The sequence below is a fragment of the Chrysochloris asiatica genome, unplaced genomic scaffold (assembly GCF_000296735.1).
Source record: "Chrysochloris asiatica unplaced genomic scaffold, ChrAsi1.0 scaffold00094, whole genome shotgun sequence".
Taxonomy (NCBI): Eukaryota; Metazoa; Chordata; class Mammalia; order Afrosoricida; family Chrysochloridae; genus Chrysochloris; species Chrysochloris asiatica.
The window spans coordinates 858664-870378 of NW_006408612.1; the positions used below are offsets into that span (position 1 = coordinate 858664).

Sequence of the window (11715 nt, forward strand, 5' to 3'; positions counted from 1 at the left end):
TCACAGCAACTCAATCCACCACAGCACGACAGACAGACGAGTGGTGGCCGTTAGAATAATCATATGACCCAGCAATTTCACTTCTAGATATATATATATATATAGCCAAAAGACTCAGACAGATACATGTACAACAATGTTCTTTGCAGTATTATTTACAATAGTCAACCGGTAGAGACAACACAAGTGTCCATCAACAGATGAACGGATAAACAAAATGTGGTATATGCATACAATAGAATACTATTCAGCCATAAAAAGAAATGTTCTGGCACTTTCTATAACATGGAAGAACCTTAAAAACATTATGATGAATGAAATAAGTCAGATACAAGAAAAAAAGCAAAGGTGTTATGATCCTACTCATGAAATATCTAGAAGTAGGCAAATGCAAGTTTTGTTTGTTAGGAGCCATCAAGTTGATTCCAACTCATAGCTACCCTATGCATAACAAAATGATGCACTGCCCAGGCCTGTGCATCCTCAGAGCTGTTGCTCTATTTGAGCCCATTGTTGCAATTACTGTGTCAATCCATTTCATTGCAGGTCTTCCTGTTTTTTGCTGACCCTCTACTTTTCCAAGTACAATGTCCTTTCCCAGGGTCTGGTCCTTCCTGACAACATGTCGGAAGTATGTCAGTCAAAGTCTGCCATCCTCACATCTAAGGGGCATTCCAACTGTACTTCTTCTAAGACAGATTTTTTTTATTCTTCTGGCAGTCCATGGTACTTTCAATATTTTTCACCAGCACCAGAATTCAAATGCATCAATACTGCTCAGGTCTTCTTTATTCATTGTCCAACTTTTACATGTATATAAGGTGATTGAAAATACCATGGCTTGGATCAGGCTCATCTTAGTCCTCAAACTGCTATCTTTGCTTGTTATTTAATACCTTAAAGAGGTCTTTTGTATCAGATTTGCTTAATGCAATACATCTTTTAATTTTTTGACTGCTGCTTCCATGAGTGTTGATTGTGGATATAAATAAGTAAAATGAAATCCTTGACAACTCCAATTTTTTGTCGTTTATCATGATGTTATCTATTGGTCCAGTTTTGAAGATTTTTTAATTTCTTTACATTGAGTTGTAATCCATATTGAAGGCTATATTCTTTGATCTTCATCAGTATGCACTTCAAGTCATCTTTGCTTTCAGTGAGCAAAGCTGCATCATCTGCATATTGCAGTTTGTTAATGAGCCTTCCTCCAATCCTGATGTCACATTCTTCTTCTAGTCCAAATTCTCAAAATTTTAGCTAAGGATACAGATTGGGTAAATATGGTGAAAAGATAAAATCATAACACACACATTTCTGACTTTAAACCATCTAATATTGAAACCCTGTACAGGGTCAGAACCGACTCCACAGCACATAACCACCAACCACCAGTATTCTCTTGTTCTGTTCAAACGACTGCCTCTTGATCTAGGTACAGGTTTCACATGAGCACAATTAGGTGTTCTGGGATTCCATTCTTTGTAATATTATCCATAGTTTGTTATGACCCTTTGCATTCTAGTATTCTCAGCTTTCAAACATCTTTCCGATATTCTCTGCTTTCACCTAAGATCCATCTGACGTTAGCAATGATATCCTTCTTCCCACTTGCTTGAATTTCTGGTAACTCTTTGCCTTTGTACTATTGCAACCATTTTTAAATTATCTTTAGCAAAATTTTACTTGCATGTAATATTAATGATATTATTCAGTGATTTCCACATGCTGTTGGGTCACCTTTCTTTTGAATGGGCACAAATATGGATTTCTTCCAGTGGTTAACCAGGAAGTTGGCTTCCAAATTTCTTGGCATAGACTAGTGAGTGCTTCCAGCTCTGTAGTTGGTTGAAACATTTCAATTGGTATTTTCACTAATGTCTTCCACATACCTTGGACTTCATTCTTCAATACTGTCTTAGTCTGGGGTCCTTAGAGAAGCAAAACTAGTAAAGCTTGTATGTTGTTGTTAAGTGCCATAGAGTTGGTTCTGACTCATAGTGATACTTCATAGGATTTTTGAGGAGTAGCTAGTGGGTTTAAACTGCTGACCTTGTGGTTTGCAGACCAGTCCTGATACTACAGTGCCACACCAGGAGTCCAAAGCTTATGATATGTATATATAAAGAGAGGTTTATATCAAAGAAATGACCCACACAGTTGTAGAGGTGGGGAAGTCCCTAGTTAGATGTCAAGTTGCAGGCATTTGACTCTTGTAACTGCAGGGCTGATGAACCAAGATCTGCAGGTCAGATGACAGGCAGGCAGGCCGGGCAGGTAAGATGGCTGGCTGCTGGCAACTCCCATGATTGGCAGGCAGTTGAGCAGGTCACTGACTCAAGGTCAAAAAACCATAGGTTGGATGATGAGCCAGGCGTAGAGTTCAGACCCAGCAGAAAAAGGAAGGAGGCTTTGCCTGAGGTACAATGTATTGGAGGTAGGCCACATGCCCCAAGGAAGTTTCCGTTCAATTGATTGGCTGCTCATAGCAGATGTCATCATGGGGAATTACTACCTCTTAACTGTCAAACCCCTGAGAATCCTAGCCCAGTCAAGTTGACACAAAACCTTAGCTATCGCAAATAGACCATTGGTTCTTGATCATATGCTGCCTCCTAAAATAATTGTACATCAATTCTTTTTGGTATAGTGACTATGTGTGGTCCTTCTACCTTCTCCTTCTTCTTTTTTTTTTTAAAAAAACAAGCTCTGGCCAGATTTATTAAAGAAAAAAAATGCATGATTTATTTTTCACCAGTCTATTCTGGCAGGTCTCTAATGATATCTGAATCACCTGGATCAATGATAGCCAGTGTGCATATTCTGTAGGATTCTCCACATGCTGTGCCCAATTCGATATTATTGCCACACTGTAATGATGGACACCAGTTTTGGCCAACATGGCGGACTACTCTATCTTGGATTTTCTTACAGCAGGGCTGTTGTTGACGAGAATGACCAGTTTTGCTATGTCTTGTCTGATCATCTTCCAAGTCTGTGTTGTTCCAAGTTGTGCATACATCGTGATTTACCTCTGACCCACTTAGCCCATGCAAACCTGCTTAACTGTTCTCCCATCTGCCTTGTTCTTCCATTCTCCTCCCCCTTCTTGTGTATTGCCCCCCCCCACTATCCTGTGTCTATTCCCTAACCCTCCCTCCCCTCACTTCATCCTATACATCCCAGTGATCAGCAAATATATATATAATATTTTCCCCCTTTCAGGGTGGGTTCTTTTCCTTAATCTTTTACTATAATGGTCCTATGCAGTATTTCTCCTTTTGTGACTGACTAATTTCATTCAGTATAATGCCCTCAAGGTTCATCCATGTTATGCGGTGGCTTGCAGCTTCCTTGTTATTCTTTTCTCATTATTTCTTCCAGTCACTTTAGTTAGTCTACATTTAGAGCAAGTTTCAGAGTCTCCTCAGACATCCACTTTGGTCTTATCTTTCTTTCCTGTCTTTTTAGTGACCTTTCACCTTCTTCATTTATGATGTTCTTGATGTCATCCCACAACTCCTCTAGTCTTCTGTCATTTGTATCCAATGTGTCAAATCTCTTCTTGAGATGGTCTCTAAACTTACGTGGGATATATTCAAGGTCATATTTTGGTTTCTATGGATTTGTTTTCATTTTCTTCAGCTTTTATCTGAACTTGCATATGAGCAATTGATGCCATGTTTTACAGTCTGCACCTGGCCTGGTTTTGGCAGAAGATATGGAACTTTTCTATTGTCTCTTCCCACAGATGCAGTCAGTTTGATTCCTGGTGATATTCACATGTATAGTCACTGTTTATGTTGCTGGGGGGCGGGGGGAAGAAATTGTTGGTCTTGAAAAATTCTGTCATGGGATCTCCAGCATCATTTCTATCACTGAAGTCATAATTTCCAACTATGGATCCTTCCTGTTTGTTTTGAAATTTTGTATTCCAATCAGCAGTAATTATCAATGCAATGATTGCACGTTGGATCAATTTCAGACTGAAGAAGTTGGTAGAATTCTTCAATTACTTCATCACTGACTTTAGTGGTTGGTGTATAAATTTGAATAATAATAGTTGTATTGACTGGTCTTCCTTGTAGGCATATAGATATTATCCTATCACAGACAGCTTTGTGTTTTAAGATAGATCTTGAAATGTTCTATTTGGCAATGAATGTGACAACGATCCTATTGAATTTGTATCGTAAATCATGATTGTCTGATTCAAAATGGCCGATACCTGTCCATTTCAGTTCACTAATGCCTAGTATAATGATCTTGATGGGTTCTATTCCATTTTTGATGATATCCAGTTTTCCTAGATTCATACTTTGTACATTCCAATTATTTATGGATGTTTGTAACTGTTTCTTCTCATTTTGAATCTAGCTCCATGGACAATGAACGTTGTGAAAGCTTTACTTCTCTGCTTTGAGGAGGCAATTCTTCTGCAGTCAAATTTTGAGTGCCTTCCAACTTGAGGGGCTCCTATTCTAGCACTATATCAGAAAATATTCTGCTGATATTTATAAGGTTTTCAGGGACTAATCCCTCAGAAGTAGGCCACTTATTCCCACTTCCTAGTCTGTTATTAGTCTGGAAACTCTGCTAAAACCTGTCCACCATGAGTGACCCTGCTGATATTTGAAACACCTGTGCATAGCTTCCAACATCCCAACAATACACAAGTCACCACTGTACAACAAACTGACATACAAGTGGGAAGACAAATGCATAAAGGCCAAAATTATTCATAGTCACCAGCAGCTGCAAGGAGCCCTGGTGGTGTTGTAGATAAGCATTAGGCTGCTTGCCCACCAGTCATTTATTAGAGAAAGATTCTGTCGTCTGTTTTTGTAAAGATCACAGCTTTAGAAACCCTACGGGCAGTTCTATTCTGTCCTATAAGATCACTATGGGTCCAACTCGACAGCAGCCACTTTGGTTTGGTTTGGTTTGACTAATAGAGGCTTCAGGGAGGAGGTAAAAAGAAGTTATTGCTGAAGTGGTACTGAGTTTCTGTTTAGGGTAAGGAAAATATTTGGAAATAAATAGTGGTGATGGTGGCACAGCATGGTGAATCAATTAATATTATTGAACTATACACTTAAAAATCGTTTAAATGGTGAGTGGGTTTCTTGTTTGTTTCTAAAGTCTGCCACATGAACAACACTTAAGTTAGTGGTGCTTTGGAGAATACAATTCTCTATATTCAACTCTTGGTCTGTTCTCAAAGCAAGCCTGGAGATCTAAAGTACCCAACGCATCCCTCAGTCAGTGCTAGATGAGATATTAATGGTTGGGGCCATTTCAGTATCCAGATTTCCTAGTCACATAGAGCTATAGATGCACAGGGTGGTAATGCATATGTTATTTACTTTCTTCCCCTCTTGATCTCGCTTGCCCACTCCCTAGATTATGTTTCCTGGGATCATCTTCCACAGGAACTTCTTGTTGTCCTTAGCTGTCATTGAGTTAGTCCTGACTCTCAGCAACTCTGGTTCATGGCCACTTCATATACAATGGAGTGAAATGCTGCCTAACTGTGGATTGGATCATTGGGATCCTTATCGTTTTCATTGGCTGTTTTTCTAGAGTGCCAACCCTCTCTTCTAGATTGAAAGCTCCACTGAAACCTATTCAGCATCAAAGTAACGCACACACCTCCACTGACAGGCAAGTGATGGCTGCTCATGAGATGTATCAGAAGAGATTTCAACTTGGGTCTCCCACAAGGAAGGGGAAAAGTTTTAACAAGAGACCACCTGACCCACCCATACCCCATCCAAATAAACTATTTGTTCTAGAAAATAGTATTGTATCAAAGTTACTTGTTTCATTCATGGGCTTTCAGCATTGAATTTGAAAAGTTGGAAAACAACATATTTGAGTAATTGTCTTCTCTCAAGTTTATTTGTGGTTTGTTTCCTGCTAGCACCTTAAAACAAGGAGCTCTGGTAGTGCAGTGGCTACAAGTTGGGCTGCTAACCTCAAGGTCAGCAGTTCAAAACTACCAGTTGTTTCACAGGAGAAAGATGAGGCGTTCTGCTCCTGTAAGGATTTACAGACTCAGAAACCCTATACAGGGTCACTTGGAATCAGAACCGTGTCCACAGCACATAACCACCACCACCAGCCGCACCATGAAACAGATGGTATCCATTCAAATGAAAATGAGGTATAAAAGTCTTTTTTTATTAAGATTAACTTTCAATTGAGGTTTTGCCTTATGCATATCACAAATAGCTGTGTAAGTTGCCTGTAAATAGGTTGTATAAATGACATAATTTATAGTTATTCATCCTCTACCAAATTATGTTGAAATTATGACTGGAGTTATCACAGAACCTCAATAATAATCACTATGTAATTTGCAGTTTTCTGGATTGGGGAACTCTTTGGAAGCTGCTAGTAACTAGCCTATTGTTTTTAAAGAGTACAGTAATGACAGTTATTACTGAGCAGTTGAATGAAACTCTTTTTAATGCCCTGAAGATTACTTGATAATCACACTTGATGCTATCATTTTGAAAAAGAAGTAACCAACAGATAAACAGACTGAAAACTTACTATATAATGGCCCAATAATGTGGGCCGATATTGTTGACTGTGAGAATTAAGACAATCTTACATGGATTTTTATTTCTTTAATGGGAACACCTGCCTATACAAGTATACTTAATTAGATGGATTGCCTTGGTTTATGAACAGCATTAAAAGAGCAATAAGTGAAATTAAAGGGAAGACTTCTGAGATTTTGTTTATGATATGAAAGGGCAATAGATCGCAAAGATGACTCAAACTAATTTGGCCCTCCTCCCATCCATCATCCAAGACAAACGTAGTTCTAACCTCCTGTTATAGGGAAGAAAAGAGACTCCATCTTCAAATATGTAAATATTATTGTTGTGTTAAGCGTGATAGAGTTGGTTCAGACTCATAGCAACCCTGTGTAGGTTTTCTAAGGAGCGACTGGTAGGTTTGAACAGCAATCTAGAGCTTATCCTACAGTGCTACCCCAGGACTCCTATAAATATTATAGAAACTATTAAGTTTTAAACAGGAGTAAAAGCAAGACAAAGCCAAACATAGATCACCCAGATAAGGGAAATCATAGATACCACGATGAATTTCCAAAGTTCTACCTCAACAAGGTGACCTTTCATAGGACACAGAAGAACAATGGAATCTCCTCCCATAACCATGGCTGATGGCAGTAGTGCATCACATACCCATGCTGGGTCTACAGAAATCAAGGAGGGGACTATTGCAGATAGAAAATTTTTACAGACTGTCTCTGAGGCTCTTGGGGTATGACATCACAACCAGGTGACCATCAAGGGGTATGCCCAGAAAAGTCCTGCTGGGACCAGCTGGAGGAAGTGACTCCAAATCCACTTAAATATACTCTGCTTCTAACTCTGGCAGTTCAGCTGTCAGATATGCATAAAGTACTCATTTAAAAATGGTAAAGAACTTCCAGCAAGGTGGCGTACTAGGCATGTACATCACAATGACCCTCAGCAACAAAGATCTGAGAGATTAAATGAAACAGACACAGATAAAAATCCTAGAACCTTGAACTTCATAGGAAAGGTTGAAAGTGAATTGAGTGCTTGCTGGGGTGAAAAGCTGAGCAGGGACTGCAAGAGAGGAGATTGACTGGTGAATTGCTGGCCAGATGTGCTGCAACCATCTTGAACTTTTTTGTAAGCAGCTTTGGTGACAGAAGGAGGCCTGGAAGCACAGATTCACACAGGCAATGAGAAAGGAGTCCTGGTGTGGTGCTGTGGGTTAATGTGCTGAACTGCAAGGTCAGTTTAAACTGCAAGGTCGGCAGTTCAAGCTCACCAGACACCCTATGAGTTGGAACCGACTCAATAGCATTTAACAACAACAACAATCAGAAAAGAGACTGCAACCAATCCCATACAGTCCAGTCACAACCATACCCTCTACAACCCCACACACTGAGCAAGAGCTAATACCAGCTCTCATACCAACAATTGACAGAAGCAAACACCAGCCAATGTAAATGGAGAATAGTGTACATGCTTCCATCCTAAGTATACCCACAGAAGACAGTTAGTGAGAACCTAAGACCACATCAACATGCAATTAACAATTAAATACAAGTACAACATCAACATAATGTTCCAGAGACAACAATTTTAGCTCACATGAAAAAACAAGAGAGAATGGTTCAAATAACCAAGATGCAGAGTCAGAAAACATTTCTGGGAAGAAAAAGTAATGTAACTCTCTGAAAAAGAATTTTTTTAAATGATGTTTTAAATGAGGTACATTATAAGGATTGACAGAGAGATTGAGGAAATGAAGAACACAGAAAAAAAAAAATTAGAAGAATTCAAGAAAACACTACAAGAACAAACAGACAAAATAAATTCAAATTTGAAACAATACAAAACCTACTATTAGAAATCCACAAGATGAATAATACTAAAATTTCAGAAACTGACAATACATTGAAAGGGCAAAAGAGTAGATTTGAAGCAATGGAAGTCCAAATTACTGAGCTAAAAGATAAATCCTTCAATATTAGTATGCTAGAAGAACAAGGAATCCTGGTGTGGTTCTGTGGGTTAATGCGCCAGACTGCAAAGCCATTTAAACTGTAAGGTCCATGGTTCAAGCTCACCAGTCACTCCTCGGAAACCTTATACAGGGTTGCTATGGGTCAGAACCAACTCAAAGGCACGTAACAAGAACAATCAGAAAAAAATAATTTAAAAACCTGAAGAAAGTCTAAGAACTATGTGGGACACTATAAAAAGAAATAACTTATGAGTTATTGGAATTTCAGAACAGGAAGAGACTGTAAAAAGCATGGAGAAATTTGTCAAAGCGTTGTTGGAAGAAAACTTCCCTAACAATTAAAAAGAAGAAGATAAGCATACAAGAAGCTGAACGAACCCAAACAGGATAGATCCCAAAAGAAAATCACCAAGACATATTATCATCAAACTTTCCAAAACCAAAGACAAGGAAAGAATCCTTAGAACAGCCTGGGGAAAAAATGAAAAGTTACCTACAAAAGAGAACCAATAAGACTAAGCTCTGATTTCTCAGCAGAAGGCAAGAAGGCAATGGTATGACATTTACCAAAATCTGAAAGAAAAAAATTGCCATCCAAGAGCCATATGCCTAGCAAAACTGTCTCCCAAATACAATGGTGAAACTAGGACATTTCCAAATAAACAAAAATTAAAGGAATTTTGGTAACCAGAACCAACTTTACAAAAATTACTAAAGAGTATTCTTTGGACCAAGACCCAACAACAGCAGACAACAACCTGAGATTAACACACATGACAACACCACCCAGAACTCTATCCAGATATAGAAGTATTTAAAGCAAAACAAACCTACAAGACTGAAAATAAGGAACCAGAGATAACAATTTATAATGAAGTCAACTACAAAGGGAAAAAAGGGAATAGTGTAGATACAGAACTTCCAGATGGTGAGGAAATCATGTCGATTTTAAGATAAAACAGACTTTTTAAATGCGATAAAAATGAATAAAATTACAGGGTAAATTTAAAGAATAATAATATACCTTCCCATCAAAATACAAAAGAGGAAAATCAGAAAGATTTAGTAAGTATAAACACAACAAAGATGAAATTGAAAAGAAGACCCCACAAACAAAATGAACTCAGTGCAGAAAATTATGTGAAACAAAGAAACCAGCATTGCCACACAAAAAATTAGCAAAATGACAGCAATCAATTCATACCTATTGATAATTACACTGAATGTGAATGGACTAAATACACCAACCAAGAGACAAGAGATTAGTAGAATGGATAAGAAACAGTTTAAATATTCATCAATAGGAGCATGATTAAACAAATTTCATACATACACACAATAGAATACTACATGATGTTGAAGAATAGCGATGAACCTGCAAAACACCTTGCCAAATGGGTTAACCTGGAGGACATTATGTTAAGTGAAATTAGTCAATCACAAAAGGACAAATATTGTATGAGACCCCTGTATAAAGTTAAGAAAATATTTTCTTGATAAAAGAAACATTCTATAATGGCTACAAGACAGAAGGAGGCAAGGAATTATTCATGAGTTAGAGGGTTGTTGTTGTTGTTAGGTGCCATCGAGTCGGTACCGGCTCATAGCAAACTTATGCACAGCAGAACAAAACACTGCCTGATCCTGGCACATGTTAACCTAGGTGACAGAACAGGCAATATACGACAAGAGGGAGGTTAAGAGAGGAAAGATGAAGGTAGTGGGAGACACAGGGAGGAATGCAAGAGTTAAAGTAAATAGAGGTAAATGCTGTTAATGGATGGTACATGGAAGGGATTGCAATCATTGTAATGAAGCAAAGTATAAGACTGATGATCTGTTTTGAAAACCCTCAATGAATTCACAATTGAAAAGAAAGGGCATCTGAACCCTTAGACTTAGGTACAAGATGAAATTAAGCTCTGCCTGGCCAGAGTCATTTGCAGGCAAAAAGCTTTCAGATTTCATGGTCTACAACACTCCCTTCAAAATTCCTTGAATATGGTGCCCAAACTTACCACTTCTGCTTCTTTTTAGTGACCCGACCCTGGACTAGAAGTTATTACTATAGTTCGCTCTGATAATATCTCAGTTTTCTGTAGATGAAGCCCATTCAGAGGTTGGTTGTTGTTGTTTTTTTTTTTTACATTTAAGTATTTGAAACCAATGGTTCCCTTCTGCTTTCTTCCCTTCTAAACTAGGCCACAGCAGACTTTCTTCAGACATTTCCGTGTGTGTGTGCAGAGAAACACAATTCAAAGCTAACCCTAGGCTAAAGTATTAGGCATTCAACGTTTGCTTTCAGTCTCATTAACTTCCTTTTTCTCCCCTTTCTCCTTCTCTTTAGCTGTTCAGTAAATGTCTGAGAAAAAGTTGCTTTTATGATAGTATCTCATGACAGCTCACATGCTATCTTTTCCAGAGATGATTTCTCTCTAACATTACCTCTAGGGATTCAATAAAAGATTTTTAGTCCCAAAATGTGGAGCAGTAGTTAAAATTCTTATGGAATCTAGAGTCATAACATTGGATGAAGTTCTGAAAGTATTGCTCTGAGAAAATCTTTAAACTTTAGAACAAAAATATCCTCTGAAGTCTTCTTACACCAAACATTAGTTTAGCTTAATTAGTAAAGAATTCCTGCCTTGAGCCTGTGCTGTTTTAAAGAATAATCTGTAAGGAACCAAACTGATAACAGCAACTCAAAAAGTTAAAGAAGAATGTTAGGGGGCAGGGACTTTATGTTAATGGCAGGGAGATCATTTGGAAAAGGAGAATGAGAATGGTTTCTTGATGAAGGATAGATTCAATGTCACTATACATATAGAAACTGTTCGTTTTTTCTTTTTTAAGATAATCATTAGTTCCCCCTTACACCCAAGTTAGCCCTTCAACCAGTGACCCATCCTCCCTTCCCATCCCACCCCTAATAACTATCACACTGTCTCTTTCAGTATGAAAACATTTTTTGACTATTACTTTTATTTTTCTCTTATTTTCTTTCTTTCTTTTTCTTTTTCTTTTTTTAGCCAAATATAAAGGTAGCATAGTGAGTAATGAACTGGGCTGCTAACAGCAAGGTCAGCAGTTCAAAACTACCATCCGCTCCACAGGAGACAGATGAGGCCTTCTGCTCCCATAAAGATTTACACCACTCGTCTGTCAGTTTGT

General features: G+C 38.2%; 1 pseudogene; it reads right to left on the reverse strand.

Moving 5' to 3' along the window:
- LOC102832136 overlaps positions 1 to 7224 on the reverse strand; it is a 12898-nt pseudogene extending 5674 nt beyond the window's left edge.
- Positions 7225 to 11715: the final 4491 nt, after the last annotated feature.